The sequence below is a fragment of the Fundulus heteroclitus genome, chromosome 3 (genome assembly GCF_011125445.2).
Source record: "Fundulus heteroclitus isolate FHET01 chromosome 3, MU-UCD_Fhet_4.1, whole genome shotgun sequence".
NCBI classification, from domain to species: Eukaryota; Metazoa; Chordata; class Actinopteri; order Cyprinodontiformes; family Fundulidae; genus Fundulus; species Fundulus heteroclitus.
The window spans coordinates 32699533-32715445 of NC_046363.1; the positions used below are offsets into that span (position 1 = coordinate 32699533).

The following is a 15913-nucleotide window of genomic DNA, read 5'->3' on the forward strand; positions in this document are numbered from 1 at the left end:
GGAAATTCAAAGAGAATAGCACCACAGCAAATCCACTAAGATATGTTCATCCAATTTAACTGACAAGCTAGGCATGGAGAGCATTTATTAGCAAAACAACCGAGGAGTTACATGGTAACTCTGGAGGAGCTGCAGAGATCCTGGTGGGAGAAACTGCTGAGCAACTTTTAATCACACACATCACAAATCCTGCCTTTACTTGACAGAAAGAATGAAAGAAAGAAAGAAAGAAAGAAAGAAAGAAAGAAAGAAATAGCTAGTTCAATCTGCAGTTTTCCTCATGCAGGCCATAGGGGCACATCAAACATGTGGAAGAAGGCAATTTGGTCAGATGAAACCGAAATAGATCTATTTGGCATGCAAAACACGACAGCTGTAGAAAGAAATGCTGGTCAGCATCGATAAGAAAATGGATAACGCTGAAAACAGGGCAGTCCTGGAGGAAAACCTGTGTGAGGTTCCTCTTCCAGCAGGAAAACAAACATAAACATATAGTCAGTGCTATGATGGAGCAGCGCTAAACGAAATTACGAACCGTAGCAAAACCTAACATAAAATGCTAACAGATGCTCTCCGTCTAAACTGACTTGAGTTTGGGTTGTTTTGCATTTTTCAGCCTGATAGGAAATCCAGTTTACAGTTAGCAACAAGCCATAAGGCACCGACAGACAGTGAGCAGAGAGACTCACAGCTGTCACACCAGCAGAGGGTGTTTCCACAAAGTATTGACTCAACGCCGAGTCAAGGCAGTTGGATAAATGCCTGGAACAAAATTTTAGTTTGTTAGCTCCTCACAACTATATCATCCATGGCGCTTTTATGTTGGGATACACTCGGAAGTGAACGGGACGTGTTCCCGTTTATTCCCAGCCAAACAGCAGCGCATACGCGTCTGAAATTAGAACTTCAATCTAATTTAGCTAGCGCGTAGTGTTATGCTTCTGTTGTTTTATTTATTTATTGATTGATAAAAATAAAAAGCTAACCTAAGTGTAGGATGCGTGTATGCTGCTTTGCAACACGCCTGGTGTGTTTCCTCTTTAACACCTACTCTCTCCTGAGAGGGAGAGCTATCTGTCTCTGCCAGGAGGACGGAGTAGTAGGACTACACTGCCCTGTTTCTAATATAAGGCCAAAATAAACGTAACTTTTTTATTGAGTTAACTTAGTCGGTTTATTGTTGTTAGCGCGTACTCTGGGCGTTGGCTGCCGTACATGAATGCACTTCTAGTTTCAACATTATAGTCAGGCAGTCTTGTAGACAGCTCAGGGGTCCGATCAGGTAGTGACACAGTGCACCGTAATGCTCCGAATATCCATTGAGCGGAGCGACTTCGTTGCTAACCAAAAACCAAAGTCGTACTTACACATTTTAACAGATTTTTCAGCGCAATGTACCACATAAAATCGGTCAGTAAGCACAACGGTAATCATATGTAAGGCGAACCATACATTTTTTTTTTTAAATTGAAAGGCTTTTAAGTACGCCTTATAGTCCGAAATCAGGGGCGGATCCAGGATTTTTCAAAGGGGGGTGCGCACCTAAGGGTCATGTCAGGACAATGTGAGGCTAAACGACCAAAGAATGCCATCTTTACTCTTTCACCCTACCCTAATTATTCATCTAAGGGTTTTTGAATTGATAATCATTTTAATGGATGAACATAAGTGGAATTAGCATGATTACATTATTGGAATTGAAAAAGTATTTTTAAGCCAAAATCTCTCGGTTTTTACAGCATGCACAAGGTTAAAAAGTAGTTTGAAGAAAAAATTATCCTTAAAAATGTATCCTTATAAACAATTAATCAAACAAAGATTTTCATTATTTCCAGAAATGATATTTATTTAATAAAATGGAATAAAAAGACCCAAGGACTTAAGAATGGTTTGGTATGGTTCAAATGATAAATATACATGTATTTTAACAATTTATTTCATTCAGATAAACTATATTAAGAAAAAAATGACTTAAAAAGACCCAAGGACTCAGAACAGTTTGTTACGGTTCAAGTGATAAAGGAGTTTTTAATATATTTTAACGAGAAACTATGTTGAGAGAAAAAAAAGCATTAAAAACATACAGTATATTTCAAATATAGGGTATGTTTTTAATGCTTTTGTTGTTTTTAAATCTATGTAAATACAAGTATGATTAAAAAGAAGAGCAACTGAATAAAATAGCATTTTAAATACAGCTTACTGGAGGGTTTGAGGGACCCACATGTGATCCTTGGGTGCTACTTGGTGCCTGCGGGCACCATGTTGGTGACCCCGGCACCACTGAATAAAACTCAGGTCCAACTATAATTTTTTTCTACTTCCATGAAAACCCAGAGTCAGCACATTGCATGTTTGCACTACTTCTCCAGCTCCTTTGCCCATTTGTTTCGTATTTAAACCTAAAAACGCCCCGGAGCGCCTGTTCTCCGGACGGCATGTGCGGGTTCCTCCTGTACAACATTTCCCAAAAAGAGACAAAATGTTCCTGCAGCACACGGAGGTTCAGAAACAGCGTTAGGAGCGCGGACGGGCCCATTCCTCCCGTGCTGCGGGGGTCTGCGTGGCGTGGGTCCGTGTGATGAACAGCGGCGTGTCGGAGCGCACGCGGTGCCCCTCCCCTTTTGCCACCGCCACACGACATGTGTGCATCCCCGGCTTCCTATAAAGTCTTTTTTAAAGCGAACACAGTGTACTGTTCACCCAAACGCAGGCTGGCCGAGCCCACGGCTGCTCCCTCCCCCTGCCAACACGCTCTGCCCCCGGACAGCTGCAGGTAAGCGGCCAGCTTTTGAGGGACAAGGGGGGGGGGGACGGAGAGGACGGAGTCTGATGAGTCTTCTGGAGTCCGGAGCGCTTAGTTGAAAGCAGCGCAGTGCGCGTCCTGCGCTCTCTCTGCGCCAAAAAGTTCGCCTGTTCTCTACGCTAAACTCCCGAACCACTGGATTCTTTTCTAAACAAACCTCACTTTAGATGTTTTTGCAACTTTTTAACAGAGAGAGTGAGAGAGAGAGGAGCTTTTTCATGTTGGTAAATTTTGTTTTCTGTGGGGAAAGTTGCGCGCTCAGCTGGATTCGTTTAATTAACCAAGATGAGCTCATCAGTGGGAGACGCATCAGATATGAGCAGATTTACATGGCGGGGTAATTTAAAAACAGCCGAATGTTGCTAAATGTGACATCTGATTGCATTTTCTTTTACAGTAAAGTTTTGTTTGAAGAAAAGCAGAACTTGTGATTTTTGTTTTTGCTTTCCAAAAATAAGTTGAGCACGAAAGGCTTTGTTTATGTCACTCTTACCCAGATCATCAAAACAACAACTATATAAAGCATGAAAAGCTTTATAACTAGTTATACAGGTAGAGGAAAGAGGTTTCATACTTTTTAAACCTAACATTTTTGCAAACTTTAAAACGTTTTAGTCCTAAATGGTTGAAATTTGAGTTATATTTTCCCAGTTGAATCTTCTCTCACAGTATTTTCAGGACTTTTTATGAGTGTTACCTGTCTCTGCAATGAACACTTTGTGCTCTTCCACTTCAGGAACTACTCGGGTCCAATTGCTGTAGGGGAATGTCTGGGAAGTTTTGCTTCCTAGAGCTCAACCGAAAACATATGCTTAAATGCATTTTCCCCCCTGATTTAAAGTGACAGTACAGGAAAAAAGTCACACATTTACAAAGGTTAAAACCTTTTGGTCACTCATTCCCTCCTTAAGTGGATTTGGACTTGAGTGTGACAACTTTTAAGAGTGATTTCTTTTTTTTATAGTGCTTTAAATACTGGCTCACCTTCTCCCAGTTATAAAATGTGCGAGTCAGCCGCAGTATTTTAACCATTAGGGCACAGAATAAAACCTTTGGGTTCTGTTTTACTGTCATAAATTCTTTGACTTAAGTGCAAAATGCTGGAAAAATCTATATTTTTACAAACCAATAAACTTTGATAAACCCAGTTTTCAGAGCTCATTATGGGGAATCTATGCTTGCTTGAGGGTTTTCTATTGTAATCCAAATGTGTTTGACAGCTGAACGACTTGCTTGTTCGCGGTCCAAATGAATTTCTGAATTAATCCAGCTTGGTGTTTCTCAATGTTTGTGGTTCTAAGGGAGTGGCTGCATATCCAGCATCTTTTGCAACAGCTGGGACTTAATCATTTCTTCATTTTTCAATGAACAGGAACAGGTATGATCGGTTTCTTAGTCACCGCAGGATCACTTCACCAGAGCTTGCGCACGCTGACATATTGACTCTGACACACAGGAGCAACAATGGTGGCATGCCACAGTCATGACTGTGGAGGATGTCCAGTGTGTGAGCTGCTCCCGTGGCGAGACGGGCAGATTAACGGCGCTGATGTTACACTCGGGACTCTTTGTGCAGCAGGAGGTTTTTTCTTAGTTGTTCAATGGTTCTGCTACGGTTGCAGATGGGCCCATATTTCACGTGGCTGTTCACTGCAGGGGGGTAGGGGCTGCTGGGGGGCGGAAAGTGACACAACAAGGCGGGACCAAGACAGGAAGAAAGGCCAGATGGTGGAACGTTATTGGTTGCGCGGCGGAAAGTACAGCGTGTACTCGAGGAATTATTTATGGGCCCGATGGTTGGGCCACTAGCTTTTTAAGGCTTATTAACAACCACAGGATCTGACCAGCGCATTCTTCTTCATGGCTTGGGAAGATACTCTTCTCATTCAGAAGACAGTTTTACTTGCTTTGCCTCAGATCTGTGACGGGACTCGTTTGCAGCTGAGGGTTTTAGCAGCGCCATAGGTGATGCACCGATGGGGAACGCCCTCCAGCTTTCATGTTGGTCACTACCTGCAACATGAATAGTTTGTGGATAATTCACCTGGACTCTTGCCAACGCGTGAACCGGACCACGCCCTAACGACTGGGCCTTGACTCTTGCAGGAAATTCTTGATAATGTCAATACATGCATGCATGTTTTAAAAAGCAGGTGAAAACATCTGACAACTTTGATCCAATGAAGTAGTTACACTGGGTTGGCCAGTTCAGTTTCCAACATCATTTCCTCTACGATCGTCACTGAACTTGTTGATCATGATTAAGGGATATATTTGCTTTAATTAGATCGCATAAAAGAATGGTGAATTGGCAGAATCTATCACGTTGCAGTAATGGCAGCACTTACTGTAAAGTTTTGTACATAATTGACACCTTATATTCTCTTTTCTTAAGGAAAGCTGCGCTTTGAGTTGACGTTACAGACGTTCTGGTGCCCCTTGAGCTAATGGGGCCCAAAAAAGCTCAGATAAAAAAGAAGCTCCTGTTTTTCCACATTATTTTATATTTCAATCAGTCTTTTTTGCTTTTATTTAGATATTAAAATTTCTTTGATAGGATTTATGAAAAGAGACTCTGACGCTGAGCAGTACTCAAAAGAAGTTACTAAACCGTCTTCCTCTTCTTTCTATCCATATGTGTACATTTATTGTTTTAAAATTAGAAACTATTGCAGCAATGTGCATGGACCAGTACTTTGGAGGAACAACATCTGACTCCTCAGGAAGAAAATCTTATTTTTATTGCCAACATCAGCAACACGGCACTCTATTCGTTCAGTATTTCCTGAGTAAGCTGCAAAGTCGCTAACATTAACTTTGAAAAAAAAAATAAAAAATTTACTTGAATTTTTCTCTCTTGATTAGCTTTGTTTTAGTGAAATGTCTTAATATTTGCTAACCTTGCCTGCAAGATTAACTCTCAGTGTATTTGTGCGTTCACAAACACGTGAATCCCGCCTCAACCGTTTAGCACCGAACCAAAAGCGGTCAGGGCCAATCACGTTGCAGCGTTGTGGCTTAAGGCGGGACATACAGCTGTGACCAAATCAAGAGGGGCCGAGCCCACAGCCTAACCAACGTTAGCATGGCAGCGCAGGCGGGCGCACGCGTAGCTGCTGCTGCTGTCACGTCTGTTTTGTCAGAATCCACCATTTCATCTTTGAAAGAAGAACAGGAAGTAGTTCAGTCTCTTGACCAGCGTAACCTGTTGTGGTTTCTCATGACGCCTGCTGCTTACATTTTCATTTGATACCACGATTCGCTTAAACCAACCGTTGGTAGGCGGGCTCTCGGTGGCGCTTCGTCCAATCAGTTTGCAAAGTTCTGCTGAATGTCTTTCCTTTCCCCGAACAGATTCGATGGAAGCAGACCCAGATTGATAGTGTGCAGAACGGAGTGTGCTACACATTATCAATACGACTTGCAAGGTTACGCTTCTCTAATCATTCCTCAGAGAGTTTGGTTCACGTCGACAAGACAACACCACGAAGTGGCTGCAGATTTTTTTTATTTATTTGGTAGGACATTATATTTCAAGCTATCTTTGGCTTTTACTGCCCTTAATCCCCACATTTGATCTATACTTTTAGTGGCAATCTACTAAAACATACTAAATTATAAAGAGCCCAATGTGATAGTTATCATAACAGATATTGGCATCGCGATAAACAGCAAAGAATATCGCCATTACATGTTTTCCTGATGTCGTGCAGCCGTAGCTGAAATCCAGGTTTATCATCGACCAAGTGCAGTTGCTTTGTTTTTTACTGTTTTTGGAATCATCGACCGTCATTTTACCCTTCCAGTTATTATCCCGTTTTTGCCAAGTCTATATCAGCTGTAGCCTCAGTTTCCTGTTCTTGGCTGATACGGCGCTCACCTGGTCTGGTCTTCTGTTGCCGTAGCCCATCTGCTTGGTTTGAGGTTTTCTGTGCACCGACGTGGTATTTTTCACATTTTGGCTGTAACGAATGAACCCCTTTCTTTTTCTTCAAACCAGCCCACTCATTATCCACAGACGTCGGCAAAGGCTTTTTTTTTGGTTCCCACGGCTCGCGCTCCCTGGTGTTTTTAGCTTCTTTCTGGACGTTTCAGGGAAAACCTGAGAGATGGTCTGTGCTCGCAAATCCCAGCAGATGAGCAGTTCCGGAAATGCCAACAAGCGTTCCAAGTTCAGTGACCTTAATTTCTCGTCCCCCCCCCGCTTTAAATCTTTGTCTGTTCTTCTGTAAGCCATCATCACCACATCTAGCCCACATGCATACAGTTTTTGAAAAGTGATTGGCTGATTTGTGTTAAGCAATCGATGGATGTACCTAATAAAGTGGCCGGTGTATTTGCTTTGTATGTAGACGTGCTGGGTGTTAAATCGCTTCAACTCTCTGTCACAGAGCCTTATTACACATGCTTGCTCTATCATCAGGGCCGGTTTGGTTTATTCACTAAGTTTGTGGTGTTCGGTTAAGGTGGGATTTTCGGTGGCTCATTCAGAGCTCCTCGCTGTTACAAACTGACCCGATGTTTTGTGTGTTGGCTGCGTGTCGTCAGATCTGCGCGGTTTAGAGGCAGATTCATACCTCCTGGACCTCATGCAGGGAGCTCAGGTTGCATGGCGTTAAGTGCTGTTTTGACTCTGGAGAGCTAAACACTCGGTAAAATGGAAATTTAGTTATATAATCCGTGACATGATTAAAAAAACAAAACACCAGAAAATAGTTTTTGAATTTTTAAGATGTTTAAATGTGTTGTTTTTGGCATTTTCACTCACTTTATGACAGCTGTCCAAACCTAGATTACTTAAACACGTCATGCAGATTATATAACCCAGTACCCTGACGATACGCTTTCCTTTCCCTTCTTCTGTTCATTTCCCTCGTTCTAACCTAAAGGAGCGTATTATATCTGTTGTTCTGGAAGGAGGCAGTAGGCATGCGTTTTGGGAAAGTGACCTGCTGAGAGTAATGGATTTGGACAGCGGTGCGTATGTGTTGCAGAAGTGGGCGTGTGTCGCAGGGCGAGCCTGAAGATCTGGTTGGGTAAGAGCTGGGCCGTATAAAAAGGCGGAGCGCGGCGCAGAAGCTCTCGTTCTGGTTCAGGTTCATCACTGTTGGGAGTTTTTTGTTATTCTGCTTGTGGAAGCAGAAGATCCCACTGTTCCGACAGGAGTGATCTTTTCTTCCTTTTTTTTTTGCTGACGGTGAGAAGCCCATCTGGTTTTCATGATCAGCTCTTGACTCGGGGAGCAACTTTTCAAAGCTTGGAATAATTGCATTTTTTTTTCTATAAGGGGTGTAACTCCACAGGTTGGCGGATTATTGCTTTAGTTTTTTTTTTTATACGCTCTCTTCAGTCCTCCTACTTCCTTTTTTTTCTGGAACATACAACCCAGGTTTAACATAACTTTACGGTATCAATACCAGCTTTTTTTCCCATAAGACGTTGCTCATTATTGCATTTTAATGTTTTTTTTTTTTTTTTTTTTTTTTTTTTTTTTAGATCTTCCCATCTCTGGTTTGCCCCCCCCCCCCCTTCCATTTTCTTTGCATTTAAAACCTTAAAGTTAAAGTTAGCGCCTCGATTTGGTCTGAAAGCCATCCCTTTTTCTTTCTTCCTTTGATCCGTTTATGCCGTCATTGTCCAGCCATGTAAAGCAAAGCCACGTGATCGCTGATTCTCTAACTGTTTTTATCTTAATATGAGAGAAGGACCACGGTTTTGCCGTGTCAGTTCATGACGCAGCATGAATACGGGCTCTGTTGCTCTGACCCAGATCTTGTTCAAACATGATAATTTAATAACTCAGAACTGAGGGGAGGGCATGGGGCGGCGGATTAGGGGGGCTTCCCGACTTTGAGAGTGTGAAATGAACAGGGACCGAGGCTGGAGGGACGAATCGGACAGATCCCCAGATGACATGCACTGAAAGGCGATCATACATGTTCTGCACACGTGTGCAGTTTTGTGCCATAGCTCCAGGCACAAGATGTTCCTTCCTCGTGTTTTAGTTTATTTGCAAGCTAGGACAAAGGAGCGCCTCTTCTATTTTGGCTGACTTTAAAAGCTCTGTTGTACTTCTTTGCATGTATCATTCACATGAAATCCAAAAGTATATTTTAGTTTCGTTTGTTCTTCTCTAATGTAGGTCTTGAACCAGCCCAGGGGTTCCCTGATCCATCATTCCTGCAGACATGATCATCAGACTGGGCAGGCTCACTCCTGGATACTTCCGCCTTCTCCAGGTATTTAGCACCAATATTAGCAGCATAGTGTTATTACGCTTACGATGATGTTTTCATTTATAGACTTGAGGAAAAATGTAGAACAAACACCTGTTTCACCCTCCCCATAAGCATGGTTCAAAATTCAGCAGCCCGCTTTACCACCAAAGCGCCCCCCCCCCCCTTTCCTCCACATCACGCCTGTCCTCCAGCAGCCGCACTGTCTTCCAGTCAAATCAAAAACACAGTTTAAAATCCTTCTGCACACGTTCAAAGCTATTCACAACATTTACCTGTCAGATCTTCTACACATTTCTACCCCTCTCCCGCTCCCTTCGGTCCTCTTCCTCCATCCACCTCATCGTCCCTTCCAGCCGTCTCGGCACCATGGGGAGTAGAGCGTTCAGCCGCTCCCCAAATGGGGAACTCCCACCGCCCCCGTCAGACAGCCGTAATATCGACTATCTCCCTCTGTTTAAATCGAGTCAGCCCAAGTTTTAAAAACTTATTTTAATAAGAGTGATAATAATTATAGTAGTAATAATAATTCTCATCGTCTTCATTTAAATCATCCTTTAGAGGGAGCAGTGGGCTGCCACTGTACTGCCCTGCTCTGATCTCCAGTCCACTGCACCTTTAGTTCTTGTCTGCGATCAGGAATGTTTCCAAGCAGACAAAAATTGCCGTTCTTGATACCAAGTGAAAAGTGTTGTGGGATTCCCTAAGCCAGCTGACCTGCAGTGTGCAACACTTGAGTAGCAGCGTTTCTCTTATGCAGTTATAAGAGCCAGAATCTTCTTTCATCCCGTCATAATTGGCAAGGGGCACTAGTCATTATAGTTTCCTTTGTTGCCACAGTAATCCTCCACCGGGTGGGGGGGGGGGGGGGGGGGGGGGGGCGGCATATGTCTCATCCATTGTGCAGAAGTCTTGGCTATGGCACTTTTCTCTAATTCAGAGACAAAGAACGTCTCTTTATGAAAACAAAAGAAAGTGACTGCCTTTAAAATTGTACACGGCCCTGTGGTAAGGTCATAATAATTCTTCTAATGTACAGAATGGCATTATATGGCTCAGTGAGTACATTGTTCAATATGTTATTTTATATATATATATATATATATATATATATATATATATATATATATATATATATATATATATATATATATATATATATATATATATATATATATATATATATATATATATATATATATATATATATATATATATATATAGCAGATGACGGAGAAGGTCCAGCCTGTAGTCCAGCCAGAGTTTTGGTTTCTTTTTACTTTTTTTTTCTTTGTTTTTTTTAATATTAAAACGTTTCTTTTCATACACCTCCATTCAGGACACTGTTCCCCTTTTTAGGAAAGTATCGTGCAAAATTTTTAAAGGTGCTTCCTCCTTGATCACATGGGGAAAAAGTCTGAAATGGCACTTTTTTTATTTCAGAAGGAAAACTGTCTTGATATGCAGTTGCATCTCAACAAATGTTAATATCAATGAAAAGTTATTTCAGTAATTCAGTTCAAAAAGCAAACCTTGTGAATAGATTTTTCATATGCAATGCTGTATATCTTTATATTTATTTCAGTCAATTGTAAAACCTAGAAAAGGCCAAATTCAACTTCTAATAAAAAAAAATTAGGGCATGATTAAAAATAGATTTTTATTTCACAAATGTAATATCTTGGAGCACATAATCATGAGAAAGACTGCTGACTTAATGGATATTCAATGGCAAGTCATTGACAAAAGGAGCCCCATCCTAGTATTTGGTGCATATAACGGACATATATGCACCAGTAGTCCTCCAAGTAATTAAAACACTTTTCATTAGTCTTTATTTCTATTTTCAGGGAAACAGATTTTTGAATTCTCATTAGCTTTAAGCTGTATTCATCCAAATTACCTGAATAAATCCTTGAAATATGTCCCTATATGTGATTTAAAGTTTAAAGCTTAACTTTTCCAAATGAATTACTGAAATAAATTAACCATGATATTTTAATTTGAGATGCAGCACTGATACCATAAACACAAGTCCAACCAATAAGACGTTGGGGTCCTGTTGGGGTCCTGTTGGGCAGAGCAGCACCGTGCTGAACCCTCGCTCCTTTTCTGTCTCTGCAGAGGCAGGTTGCCGGCGAGGTCCAGACACAGCCACACGACCGCGCCGTCAACCAGATCGCCATGATGCTGGCCATCATGGGTCTGAGTTTGTCCTACTACAGTGCCAAGCAGATGACGGAGAAGGTCCATGTCCAGCCTGCACCCTGAAGAGGCGTGGCCGATGCGTCGTCTGGAGATGATGGATGAACCAATGAGAACCAGAGGAAATAAAGGAGGGGGAATCAAGAGACGGGGGTGTGTGTGTTTGGGGACAGCACTTGTTCTCACCTCGGTCGTTGAGCACAACCATTCACTGACTTCCTGGGATCCTTCACGTATCTACAAACAGAACTTTAAGGGTCAATTAAAGTTTTTTTTTTTTTTCACACTTTCTGTTGCAAGAACCTCCAGAGATTTGGGGGATTTGATTATTTGGGGTCACGAGGGGAACTGGTTTAGGTGTGTGGAAACCAGCTTACTGCCAAATGGGTCTGAGCATTAGTCATTACAAAGGTGCATGCTTGCAGGATGACCTCAGTGCTGTTCTGATCCGTAAAAAGGAGAAAAACCTTCACTGTGAAACACGTTTTGGCCAAAAAAAAAAAAAGGGTTACATATTCTGAATGCTCCTTTGTAAGGGAAGGCTGACTGGGCTGTACCTCCCAATGAAGTGATGGCAGACCCAGAGTAGGGATAAACAGGGGATAACTCGTTTCCTTTTCAATCCTTTGACTTTGTTTTTCATTCTCTACCAGAATATTGTGGAGCCCTCTGTACAGATACCAAGCTGTGATCTGTTTTATACACGTGAGCTGTATCTATCAGTGAATATTTGCACAAAACTATCGAAACCTTTTTAAAACGCTAGAGTGGATCCGCAAAGGGACTCTGAAAAACTCGCCGTTTAATGTGTGACTTCATTGTTTTAACAATCCACAAAGTCGTCTGTGTGTGAGACTGTTAATGAGAGCCTTTCGTGCAGGATCCGCACATTTTTATCCAACCGTGTAACTTTGGTGAAACGCATGTCTGTGTAGAAAGTAATAATTGCAATTTCCACGAGTCTTGTTTGTTTTTTTTGTTGTTTTTTTTTAAATTGATGAATGAATGTATCACTTTATTTTGTAAAGATTCAATAAAGCTGTGAATATTTTAAGAGATTTCAAGCGGATGTTTGATAATGTTCTGTCTAAAGTCTAAACTGGCTGAGCCTGGAGGTTGGCACATTGAGCTGTAGCGTGACATTGTTTCCTGCAACTGAGAATCTGTGGTGTCATCTGCACGCAACAGGATGCGGTCGGCCTGATGCGCGTGCTATGTCTCCTAAGTGAGGGTGCATTTTAAATTTTTTTTATTTTTTTATCCTGCTTGGTGCCTGTTTTTCAAATGCAAGTTGCACAATGCGTGTAAAAGGCTCTTTAGGGTTTATATTAGGAAAGGAAGCCAAAGTGTAAGGCAGGTTTTAGATGTCTTACAGGTTTTGTTTAAATTTTTGAATAACTCAAAGAATATTAATGCAACCTCCAACTCACAAGCTAAAGGAATTGAGCTTAGAAATTGGGCAGAGGTAAGCGAAAGCTGTTCGGCACGTTTTTCCCCTTTCTCTTGCAGGGCGTGGAGGTATACCGTGTGTGCATGGATGCTCGAAGCTGATGTGATGCCCTGTGACAGTCTGAGTTCTCGTTGGGTGCCACGTGACTCCCTAACCCTCTGCCCACGCCATAGGCTCCTCCCCATCGCTCTCTAGCTCGCATGTCACTGGGTAAAAATCTCCCTTTGGCATCGACGTGACGCTAGCATGAGGACACAAGACCAAACGAAGAGCGACCATTGGTTGACCGCTGAGGCGTCACAATAATCGGCCTGGTTCTGTGCTGGAGAGACAAAAGGATGCGGATGAGGTCATTGGTGGGAAGTGTTTTTGGGATTATCGTGCATTTCAATTTCATAAAATACAGCCTTTATTTAATGGTCCTTTTTTTTATATTAAGCATAGAAAAGCTCTAAGGGGGAGACGTTTTTGAACATTTTGGGACGGCAGAAGGTTTGAATAAATATAGTTTGGCAAATTTAACCCTACAATAGATTCAAACCAGGCTGTAAAGCTGTTGTTGAGTTGATCTTCAACTTTTAATAAAAATTCAGTGACTTGTGCTCCTTAACAAACATAAACATTAACACTGGGGTATCCAGTTACTAATAGGAGAGTTTCTTGTTTTTGTACCTTATGTGCTGGCCGTTAGACAAAATATTTTCATGGGTCTAAAGTTTAAGCCTACGAAGCACTTTTAGATCAAGTGGATATAAAAGTATTGATTTGAAACAGATATTTTTCATTTAACTGAGTATATGCAGTGCTAGTGGCATTTATTGAGAAACCTTGTGTAAAAAGTCTTAAAGCGGACATATCCTGCTTTTCACTTCTTCCTTTTCACACTGAAGTCGTTCAGTTGTGGTCTATATAAAGTGGAACTGCAATGCTTTGGTCTTAATTCTTTGTTAATTCACTCCATGTTCCCCCTTTGTAACCCTGTTTTCAGGCGTGTCTTAGAACAACTTGTTTTGGTGCTGTCTCTTTAAATCTAAAGGAGGCACTTACCACCCTGACCCCCTCCAGGTTCACAACAAACAGGCATTTGTTAGGCTCAATCCGAATGCCCTTATAGATTAAGGACTCTTTAGCCAATGCGGAAATGCGTCAGCGGTCGCCATGTTTAGTGCTGTCCGAATTGTGCAGTCAGTAAGAAAGGAGGCAGGAAAAGTAGCCTGTACGCTTCCTCCCGTGGCTAGTTTTGCACCCGGTGACGTCCTTTACCGGTGCTAAGAACCCTTAAGGTATCCCACAATCTTTTGCGTGACATGACGTATGAGCACAGACCACCTCATGGAAATCAACAAAGATGTCCGGAGAGAACAGACTTTGTATTTCGGAGGGCTGTAAGCATCATCCATGTGTGTTTCCATCACATACTGACATTATGTGATTACAGGGTTAACCCTATATATATATATATATATATATATATATATATATATATATATATATATATATATATATATATATATATATATATATATATAAAGAAAAAAACATATTGAACAAGGTATATATATATTACTGTGTTAGAACCTAATATGCAAAGATATATTGCCATATCTAATCATTTAAATGTACTTATAATGATTTCTAACCACCTTCAATACCCAGTATTATAGCAGTTCTTTAACATCAACATTTGCAGATTTTTTTTATACCTCCCTCAGAATCCTGTCTACAGGAAACACGTTTGTATGCATGCATGGTGGCACGAAAATCCTGGGTCCTTGTTTCTCACAATTCGTGTTGTCTTGAACATTTGTCATAACTGTAGATATAGTTTAGGATAGTAACTATTTTCTTGCAGCCATTTACTGACATAAAGATCAGGATCTGCTTCACTCTGCAAAAACGGATCTAAAAATAAGTAAAATGTTCTTAAAATGTATGTTTTTGTCCTAGATTTGAGCAGGTAAATAATATATTATTTTGACCCCTAAAATAAGATAATTAGACATTCTGCACTTGAAATAACACGATGAAGATGAGTTGTTCCTATTTTTAGTGCAAAAGTCTTATTCCACTGGTAGATCATCATCATTTACCTGCTCAAATCAAGGACAGACACACACATTTTAAGAAAATATTACTAATTTTAGTTCCGTTTTCGCAGTGCACTCGAATGATATGCGCTCTGGTCTTACTCATTTTCAGTAGTGTTTAAAATAAATGGCCCTCCGTGACTTGTCATATTTACACCCCATGGAAACAGAAGGCTGCAGATTACTAATTTAAAGTTCCTAGACACTGTGAAAACAGTAAGGTATAAATTGTCACGGTTGCCCACGATTGATACAGTTTTACATTTTTCTTGTTTTTGTTTTATAAAAACATGATTGTCATAAGATGTACACAGACCACATCAGGTCACATTTAAACACCCACCGCTGGAGTCATGTTGAGGGGATGGCAGTGTGCACGTGCCAGGCCCAAGCATGTTGCTGGCCAGGGGAGGGGGGTGGGGGGTCACTCTGGGTTAGTTTCCACATGGGGCGTCACTGCTGCGGTCGCCGTCAAACGTGCTGCGTGCAGAGAACACAGTGTCTCTGAGATCCTGGACATTCCCGCCCTGCAGCACCATAAACAGCATCCATTCCTCTCTGCTAAAGCCAAGGCAATCAAATAATAGAGATTAATAAATAAATAAATAAATGTTGCCTTTTTATTAAAAATAAATAACCTTGTGCTGATGAGTCTGCTATGCCACTGATGTGGAGCTGCATGTTTTATCTTTTAATCTGTTTCTTTTTACCCCCCTCCCTATGGCTTTCATTTTGTTAGGATTAACCACAAAGCTGCTTATCTCTGAATCTAAGAGCATTTCTTTCCCAACAGAGTTTTTTCCCCCCCTAATGACTTCTAGATGATGTCATCCAGCCTCAATTAAATTAATAATTAATATCTACAGTAACCAAGCATGGAATTATAGCAGTCAAAACAAACCAAATAAAAAGAAAACTGTTTTCAAATAAATCTTTCCTCTGTGGCTGATGTTTTTCTATAACCATTAGCTGCAGTAAGCGATGCTGATAATATATCCCAAAATACACTTTAGGTTTGATTGTATTTAACACACAAGTACATGTATGCTGTTAAAATTCATGTATGTCTGTAACCCAAATTTCCCTTTGGGACAATAAAGTTTATCTATCTATCTATCTATCTATCTAT

The 15913-nt window shown here is 41.1% G+C and overlaps 1 long non-coding RNA gene across 1 annotated transcript; it reads left to right on the top strand.

Moving 5' to 3' along the window:
* Positions 1 to 2632: 2632 nt before the first annotated feature.
* Positions 2633 to 12305, top strand: LOC105934873. Its single transcript, XR_001166733.3, has 3 exons — positions 2633 to 2776; positions 8949 to 9045; positions 11167 to 12305. It is a non-coding gene; the product is annotated as an uncharacterized LOC105934873 (long non-coding RNA).
* Positions 12306 to 15913: the final 3608 nt, after the last annotated feature.